Source organism: Impatiens glandulifera, chromosome 9 (assembly GCF_907164915.1).
Source record: "Impatiens glandulifera chromosome 9, dImpGla2.1, whole genome shotgun sequence".
NCBI lineage: Eukaryota > Viridiplantae > Streptophyta > Magnoliopsida > Ericales > Balsaminaceae > Impatiens > Impatiens glandulifera.
Window position 1 is genome coordinate 10,911,827 of NC_061870.1, and position 10,267 is coordinate 10,922,093.

General features: G+C 37.5%; 1 pseudogene; it reads right to left on the reverse strand.

The window, feature by feature from the left end:
* Positions 1–4,213: 4,213 nt before the first annotated feature.
* Positions 4,214–6,681, reverse strand: LOC124915812 (annotated as a pseudogene).
* Positions 6,682–10,267: the final 3,586 nt, after the last annotated feature.

Sequence of the window (10,267 nt, forward strand, 5' to 3'; positions counted from 1 at the left end):
ATATACATCTGTTTATACTTCAGATGGTGAACTGACATATGCTTCTAACTATCAAGACTCATGTCTTAGCACATCTTCAAATGAAACAGCATGGATTGTTGACACAGGTGCCTCATTCCATATTACTCCACACAAAGGTTACTTCCAGTCCTACAAAATTGGTGATTATGGTGAGATTCGCATGGGTAATAGTGGTGTGTCCAAGATAGTTGGTCTTGGTGATGTTAGAATCGAGACAAACATGGGCTGCTTCCTAAAATTGAGAGATGTAAGACATGTTCCTAATTTGAGAATGAATTTGATTTCAATAGGTAAACTCGATGATGGAGGCTACCATAATGTTTTCAGTGGTGGAGCATGAAAGCTAAGCAAGGGTTCATTGGTTGTTGCATGAGGTAAGAAATGTTGTTCCTTATACAAGACAAATTTGAAAATTGTCTATAATGCAATATATTCTGCATTAATGGAGTCATCCTCTAAGTTATGGCACAAGAGACTAGGTCACATTAGTGAAAAGGGGCTGAATGTTTTGATCAAGAGTAATGAGTTGCTGAATCTCAAGGATGCTCATCTTGAAAATTGTGAGTATTGTTTCAAGGGTAAGTAGAACAGAGTCTCCTTCAGTAAGTCGAAAGTGGAACTGAAAAATAATGTCCTTGAACTGGTCCATACAGATGTTTGTGGTCCTATGAAGATTAAATCCATAAGTGGTGCTTCTTATTTTGTAAGCTTCATAGATGATGCATCTATGAAGGTTTTGGCCTAAGCTATAAAGTCCAAGGATGAGGTTGCAGCAAAGTTTGAGGTCTTTCACAAGCTGGTTGAAAGAGAGACGGGAAGAAAATTGATGAGGGTGCGGTCAGATAACGGGGGAGAGTACAAAGGCTCATTTAATGATTATTGCAAAGAACATGGTATTCGACATGAACAGACTGTGCTCAAGACTTCACAACAAAATGGTGTGGCAGAGAGGATGAATAGAACAATGTTGGAACGAATGAGGAGTATGCTCTCCCATGCCAAGTTTGCTAAGTATTTCTGGGCTGAAGCTATGAGCACTGCAGTGTATGTGATCAATTGTTCTCCCTCCAAGCCATTGAATAATAAGTGTGCAGAAAGTGTCTGGTCAGGTAAAGATGTTAATTACGACTATTTACGTGTTTTTAGTTGTTGAGCTTTTGTGCATGTTCTAAAAGATGAGAGGTCTAAGCTAGATGCAAAAACCAGGTAATGCATATTTTTGGGGTATGGTGATGAAAAGTGGGGATACAAGTGTTATGACCCAATTGACAAGAAGGTTTTGAGAAACCGAGATGTCATATTCCTTGAAGATCAGACTATTGAGAATTTTGAAGATGGTGAAAAATTTGATGCATACATACGTGATATTTTTGGTCTTGAGCTGTCTCATGATGTTGATGAGACAATGCCACATGTAGCTTCAGACTCAGATAGTGATGAAGATGTTCCCCATGGTCAAGCTATAGACCATAGAAATGATACAACAACTGATCTTGGTGATAATATTAAGGCTGATTTTGAAGTTCAGCAAAAGATGGAAATCAATAGAATCAACGAACAGAGGTACTTAGGAGGTCTATTAGGTATAAAATATCAAGTTCTAAGTACCCTGCTACAGAGTATGTCCTTCTAACTGATGGTGGGGAGCATATATGCTATAAGGAGGCTCTTGAGGATGCTTATAAGAAAGAATGGCTAGCTGCCATGGATGAAGAGATGAAGTCATTGCTGAAAAATGGCACATATGATCTAGTTGAAAGACCAAAGAACAAAAAAATATTACAAAATAAATGGGTGTACAAGATCAAGCAAGAAGATAATGATAGCAAGACAAGATACAAGGCTAGACTGGTTGTCAAAGATTTTGGCCAGAGACATGGAATCGATTATGATGAAATTTTCTCACCGGTAGTGAAGATGACTTATATATGGGTGGTGTTAAGTCTAGTTGCTTGTATGGATCTTAAGGTTGAACAACTTGATGTCAAGACTACATTTCTCCATGATGATTTGGATGAAGATGTTTATATGAAGCAACCTGAAGGTTATAATAAGAAAGGTGAGAAAAACAAGGTGTGCAAACTTGTCAAAAGTCTGTAAGGTTTGAATCAAGCACCAAAGCAGTTGTATCTTAAGTTTGAGTCGTTCATGACCATCCATGGGTACATGAAGACGTCTACAGATCACTGTGTCTTTGTGCAAAAGTTTGCTTCTAATGATTTTATTATACTTCTCCTATATATTGATGACATGCTGATTGTTGGGAGAGACAAACTCAAGATTTCCAAGTTGAAAAAGATTTGGCTAAGTCTTTTGAGATGAAAAACTTGGGTCAAGCAAGACAAATTCTTGGAATGCAGGTCATTCGTGATCGGGTGAAGAAAAGGCTATGGTTGTCTCAAGAGAGATATATTGAGAAGATTCTAAATCGATTTTGTATGGACAAGGAAAATCCAGTTGCTTGTCTATTGGCTACACACTTGAAAATAAACAAGACAATGTCTCCCAATGATGAAGAGAAAAGACAAGAAATGTGTAGTGTTCCATATGCTTCAGCAATAGATAGTCTGATGTATGCAATGGTCTGTACAAGACCGGATATAGCTCATGCGGTTGGAGTACTTAGTCGTTTCCTTTCAAATCTCGGTAAGACACACTGGGAAGCGGTTGAGTGGCTAATGAGATATCTTCGAGGGACCTCCAAATACGCTTTGTGTTATAATATTGGAAAGCCACATGTTGAAGAGTTTTCTGATAAAGATATGAGTGATGATATTGACACAATAAGATCAACTTCAGGGTATTTGTTTACTTTTGGAGGAGGAGTTGTATCATGGTAGTCTCGTCTATAGAAATGTGTTGCTTTTTCTACTATATAAGCTGAATATATTGTCATTACTGAATGTTGTAGGGAAATGAGATGAATGAAAGAATTGTTGAAAGAAATAGGCATTGCACAAGACATGTTTGTGGTATTTAGTGACTCACAAAGTGCTATACATGTGAACAAGAATCTAAGTTTCCATTCATGTTGAAAACACATCCAAAGAAGGTACCATTGGATCCGTGAAGTGCTCGAGAAGAAGGAGTTACACTTGGAAAGAGTGCATACAGATGAGAACGGGTCAGATATGATGACAAAGGATTTGCCAAGAGGCAAGCATGAGATATGTTGTGTCATAGCCGGAATGGTTCTGGCAGGAGCGTCACGATGATGAATGTTTATAACAACATTCTCCCATTGCTCGAAAGGGGGAGAATTGTTGAGGTGTTCTTTGCCATTGCGGGCGAGTTTTAAATTCTGGGTAAATGGGTCAGGGTTTTCTGTTATGAAAACAGGTTAGAGTATAAATACTTTTTTTGGATATTTTTCTCATAACATAGTAAGGTTGAGAGACAGTGAACAGATCTAGGATTTTTCTATTTCTTCTTGTTCTTTGGTTGATCTAGATTGAGAGGTTGCGGGAGCTTTTGATTGTGGAGGATTCCAATCATTCCTTGTGTAATTACTTCTTTCATTTGAGAGTAAGGCATATAAGTTTTTACTATTGACATTTTTTTTGATTTAGTGAAACTTATCCCTCCCGTGGACGTATGCCGATTTTGACCGAACCACGTATATTGTGTTGTCGTTTATTGCTTTGTGCTATTTTCAGTTCTTGGTAATCTATTTGTCGTCATAGACGATTTGAAATATGATTTGTTACAGATTTTGATTTCTAAGAAGATCTGTAGTTTTGGTGTTGCAAAACCCAACAGCCTCGTTGCGTGCTGAGGGAGAAGAAGAGAGAAAGAGGAGTAGAGTGGCCGAAGGGAGAAAGGAAAGAGAAAGAAGAGAAGAAGGAAATTTTTGCGAGGGAGTATATTGTCTTTTTCCAGGGGCAAAAGGTTAATTTTGCAAAATTTAATTCCCCTGTTATTTTTGGAAATAACCTTGTTATCAGTGTTATTTCGTCAAATTTCCCTACTCACCCTAAGGTTCTGAATTCGCATCCGTCAGGTAGCAAATTTTGCGCCTGGTTAAATGGACAAGTTTGTTTTCGGACTATATATACTTAATCCGTTGTCCCATTTTTTATTTTTATTTTTGATTAGTTTTAAAGACAAATGATGAAAATGTAATTCAGATGAGAAATCAAAATCCCATTACTCCATCATCCTAGTTTCTCAATGGAAACAAGGCTTTGATTGATAGCAAGAAGTTGTTATTGTTAGTTAGCCATTGGATCAGCTTCTTTCTCCTTGGGTGGAAAAGGAATTGGCTTTGTTGGGGCTGGGAGTCTTCCTATGCTATCCACTTTATCTTTCTTCTTAGGAGGTGGTCAGACCGCTTTAGGTAACAATCTTCCCTTCTTTTCAAACCACTCCTACTTCGTAAGTGCTCGAAACCCTAATTCGTTGTAGTATACTTTCATCATTGTTCCACCAGCTTCCTCAACAACACCTTTTGCCCATTCAGTCACTCTTGAAACCTATACACACAATATTACTTTTTTTTCTTCTCTTTTTAACCACCACATTTGGATCATCATAATAACTCAAGTTACTTCTAAACCCAGACCCATCCAAGTTCAGATCATCCTGTTTTGAAACCAAAACTCACCCAGATGAGAAAGCTGGATTGAATGGTGTTTTCATGTGTTTTGCATTAAACTCATATTTTTGTTACAAAAGAAAAAAAACACACAAGAAGTTTTCAGAACACCACCTCCAAGTGAATAGGCCATTGAATAAGTTCAGCACCACGTCCCATCAGTTTGACACCATCTCTTATCTATTTTCCTACGGCGAAAGCATCCTATTATTGTGATAATTATGAAACTCTCGTCTCTCCCAGAAAAAGAACATAAAAACAAACATGCCATAACCAAAAGAAAATTATGTTACCTTCAAGATTTTCATGGTAATCAACTCAGAAGAATCTATCTTCACTGCATTTATAAGTGCTACAACCTTTCCCAATCCCACAGGCTGAACACTTAAAGAACAAACTATGAGGTCACAAGAGTAAACAAAGAAAACTATGTTATCATAAATTTAATTAATATAATGTTTGATAACACAACTTATCACTTAATTTAAATAATTAAGTGCATACTTGAATTAAGTTAATTTGATAACTATTATTAAAAGTTACTTAATTAGATTTAGCTCAAATGAAGTTTAAAATTAAGCTTAGATATTTTTACTTAAATCAGTAAGGTATAAAAATAACTTAACTCGTTAATCAAGTAAGAGTATTCAAAAGACAACTTGCATAACAAATACATGAAATTTTATATTCTTATTTGGTTAACTCAACATTTATTTTTCAGATGCACGACTCATTTGGTATTTAGTTTTCAACATTCAACACTAAATTTTCAGTTATATCAATGGCATCTTAAGATTCTCTTTTCCAAATAGTTAGCAAGAATGACAAAGGTAAATCCTAGATAACCCACACAATTGCCATCTAATTCACTTTTCAAACGTAAAGGCAATCACCAAATATTTCAGAAGACATTGAAACTGTCTAATTTATAACCAGTACCCACTCTTTACAATAGAGCTAGTTCTGATAAGGGTTAGGAAAATCTTCTCAAATTCTTCTTTTAACAATACAACATCTTCCAAACACATGATTATTCCTAAATCTTTAGCTTCAGAGATGACCAACATATGACCTTTTAAGATGAAACACAAATGATGGAGAAACGCATCTTAAGACTCTTTTCCAAATATTTAGCAAGAATGAGAAAGGTAAATCCTAGATTACCCACACAATCACCTCTTTAATTCACTTTTCAAACAATCAATCACCGCATGTCTCAAAAAACATTGAAAGTGTCTAATTTACGATTAATAAGTACACACTCTTACAATAGAGCTAATTCTGTTAATGGAAGAAAATTGACTCAAATTCTGCTTTTAACAATTCCTTTTCCAAAGACATGATTATTCTTAACCTTTAGCTTCAGAGATAACCAACGTATTACTTTTTAAGTTGTATTACTTTTTAAGCTAGAACTTGCAAATGATGAAGAAATGTTTCATTTGATTCCTCTTTTTCCATTTTCCAATACTTGCATTCAGGTAAATGTTTCACTACAGAACACATCACTGCCTACGATGTACTAGGATATTACGTTTTTATATATCTTATGTATACCCAAACTACTCAAGCTATAAATCATTTCTACATTACAACATCAGCACATAAGTTTATAAGAAGAAACAAAGGGACCTGAAAACCGCGCTTTAGCAGACCGCCGCCTGAGAGGAGTTTGGCCACCTTCAAACCCAAATTTCATTGTCCCTCTCGCTTTCGGACAACCCTTGTGACCTCTTCCAGCAGTCTTTCCCTTCCCCGACCCTTGAGTGTCTTCTGCTTTATCGTTCCTTTATTATCTCTCAGATCATTCCGAGCCAAAAGGCTATAAGCTCTAGCTAGCACTGTGGGACTCAAATAGGGAAATTTGATGGAATAACCCTCCTAAGAGGGTTATTACCACTTATAGCATACCATTTATAATTTTTTCATTTTTAACCTTTTTCCAAGGCAAAAGGTCACTTTTTCCCTTTAATTAAAAAAAAATTGAAATGTTAGTGCCTTTCAGGTTCTTGTCCCCCATTTCCCTCCTCTCCACCAACCGTCCTTCCTTCGTCAACTTTCCCCATTCTCATCAACGTTCTTCATCATCAACACTTCCTTCATCATCAACGAGGTCCTTCCTTCATCATCAATGTCCTTCATCAACAAAACCAGAAGTCTTCAACATTCAGGTTAGACGCTACCTTCGTCGTTTTATCGCGGAAATGGATGAATGTTTAGGGTTTCGTCGTTTAGAGTCTAGGATGTAGGTTAGGTCATGGAATAATGGTTTTAGAGCTTGGCTGATTTGTTTTACAGTGAAATATACATCCGACGAAGGTGACGAAGGCGACAAATGCATTTTCTCCTTGCATTTTCCTCCTTGCAATTAACATTGACTGGTCACTGTCACTGACTTCTGTGAATTTTTATCAATTGCAGATCACATGAATGTTGGTGTTTTTCTCCTCTTTGATGGAGACTGGAAAACTGATGATTGTGGGGTTAGTTATTTTGTCTCAAGTTCGTGTCGTGGTGTGAATGTATCCCGAAATGCTACATATGAAGAGTTAGCTTCAATTGTCTATAATTCTATTGGTGTGGACAAACTAAGATATGACTTAGTGTTCAAGGTAAAGTATAATATGTTAATGATGAATTCTTCTCCTGCAACAATCATTGGAGATAGCGATGTGGCGTTCTATTTACAAGAACTCTCGTCTTCACTGCCCAATCATCGTGCCCCGCTATGTGTCTCCTTAGTAAAGAAGTCAATACCTTCAACTCAACAAAGTGAAAGACCAGAAAATGACATATTTGAGCAGCAAGATATCTTACCAAGGCAGCGAGATGTATGTGAGCAGCAAGATGTATTCCCAAGGCAACAAGATGTATCTGAGCAGCAAGATGTGTTTGAGCAGCGAGATATATTTGAGCAGCAAGATGTTTTTGAGCAGAGAGATGTATGTGAGGAGCAAGATGTTTTTGAGCAGGAAAATGTCTTCCCAAGTCAACCAAGCACTTCCAATGTTAGGAAAACATTCAGCCATACTGAGGGAACCAAGCACTACTTCTCATATGAACCACTCGAGATCGAAACACCTGCTCCATTAATTGAAAATTCATTGGAAGTGGGTACGTTTTTTGATAATATAAAAGAAATACAATTGAGGTTGCATAGACATGCGATGTCTAATCATTTTGTCCTTAAAGTGGTGAAGTCAACAAAAAATCTTTGGTTTGTAAAATGTATGGCTGAGAACTGCAAGTGGAAATTGCGTGCTAAGAAAGGAAAATTCTCGGAGATGTTTGAGATCAGAAAATTTGTAAAAGAACACACATGCTCAATTTTGACGAGACAAGACAATGTGAGGCAAGCACCATCATGGGTAATTGCGGAGTGTATCAAACGTAAATACATGGACCATCACCATGACCACATGCCTAAAAAAATAATGGAAGACATGCATACAAGTTATGGGTTAACTTTGACATATAATAAGGCTTGGAGGTCAAGGAAAAAGACCTTAATGGCGGTGCGAGGAACTGTGGAGGATTCCTATGGTGAATTGCCATCCTACCTGTTCATGTTGTAGAAGAAGAACCCAAGTACCATAACTGACATCCAGACGGATGAGGAAGGACACTTCAAGTATATGTTCATGTCTCTAGGGGTTTCAATTAGGGGTTTCATAGGATGTTGTCGTCCTGTATTGTGCATCGATGCCAGCTTCCTTAAGCACAAAGTTGGAGGTCAACTACTGGTTGCGATAGCATTGGATGCGAACGAGCAACTATATCCCGTTGCTTTTGGTGTCGTTGATTCAGAGAATAATAACTCTTGGACATATTGCATGCAACAACTAAGGTTGGCAATTGGATCAGTCCCGAATCTCGTCTTCATATCCGATAGAGACCCAAGTATTGCCAACGCCTTGTCCGCGGTTTTTCCAGAAGCACATCACGATGCATGCACATACCACATCAAAATGAATATAGTGGCCAAATTTAAAACTGATAACTGCCATGTTGAGTTTGATTTGGCTTCTCGCGCATACACCGAGTCCATGTTTCAGAAGCATTTTGACAAGATCAGAACTAAAGACCCTAGGATTGCTCAATATTTGGAACAAATTGGAGTGGAGAGATGGAGTCGTACTTTTTTCCCCGGTTCGCGATACAATCAAATGACAAGTAATTACGCTGAGAGTTTTAATAGTCAGTGCAGAGAAGCTAGGAAATATCCCATAACAACATTATCTGACTATTTAAGATTCACAATACAAGATTGGTTTTATCATAGAAGAGAAAAATCAACCAACCACAACGAACATTTATCTCCATATTATGAAAAGTTATTACGTGAGGAAGGCGAAAATACTAGATTCTACAGCGTTTATCCACTTAATCGATTTCAGTTCCATGTGCATGACGGTGAATTTGATTTTCAAGTTGACTTCAAGGGTCGAACTTGTACTTGTAGGGTATTTGATGTATCCAGTCTTCCTTGAACGCATGCCCTGGCTGCTGCCCGTTTCCGGAAATCGGTTCCATATGAGTTGTGCGCAAGGTTAAAGAATTTATGTTCCATAAGTTATGTACAATTTATGTTATGTTGAATTTATGTTATGTTCAATTTATGTTATCACTGTATAATTTTTCAGGTTTTACTCAACTTAATTGTGATGCATGGCTTATGCGGAGACATGTTATCCATTTTTTCATCATAATGAAGCTTGGGACATTCCCGAACATATCAACAAACGAGTCTGCCTAAAACCCCCGTGAAGATTAAGAAAGGACGACCAACAACAAAACGTAGATCATCACAAGGTGAGGTTCGTAAAGAACGGAGACGGTGCAGCTCATGTGGCGGTCTAGGTCATAACAGAGCAACATGCTCAGCAGTGATGCCTGCACCATCTACTACAAGACCTTCACAATCAAGTGCCCAATCTACACAACCTTCACAATCAAGTGCCCAATCTTTGGCATGAAACTGTTTTAGTATTTTGATCAAACTGTTTTTGTATGTACATCAAACTGTTTTAGGGTTTTGATCAAACTATTTTTGTATATACATCAAACTGTTTTAGGGTTTTAATTAAACTGTTTTTGTATTTTGATCATCTGTTGTTAAGTGTTGTCATCTGTTGTCAAAGAGAAATAGCAGGAATGCAGGAATGCATATGTCGCAGGACAAAGAGAAATAACAACCTTTTTTTTAAGAATGTAACATGCTGCATCTATCTCCTGCGACAGAATCGAGAAAATAAAATAAGCATAGAGCATCAAATGAATTAAGCACAGAACATCAAATGAATTAAGCACAGAATTGCATCTGTCGCAGGCGACGGTGCATCTGTCGCAGGCGACGGTGCATTAGTCAGTGTTTCAACTCATCCAACAGTTCACTATCATAATCTAAAAGAGGATTGACAGTTACTGGATCAATGAGTTTAAAGGATTTTCCATTAGGATCTGTGTAGTTCCCCAATTGTGTGGACCTCTTCTTTCTCCGAAAACTCTGTCCCTGAAATCTTGTTGGAGTCAATACCAATACATCATCATCCTTCTTTCCCAACTCAGCCTCTTCATCCTTCTTCTCTCCCAACTCAGCCTCATCATCCTTCTTCTTTCCCAACTCAGCCTCATCATCCTTCTTCTTTCCCA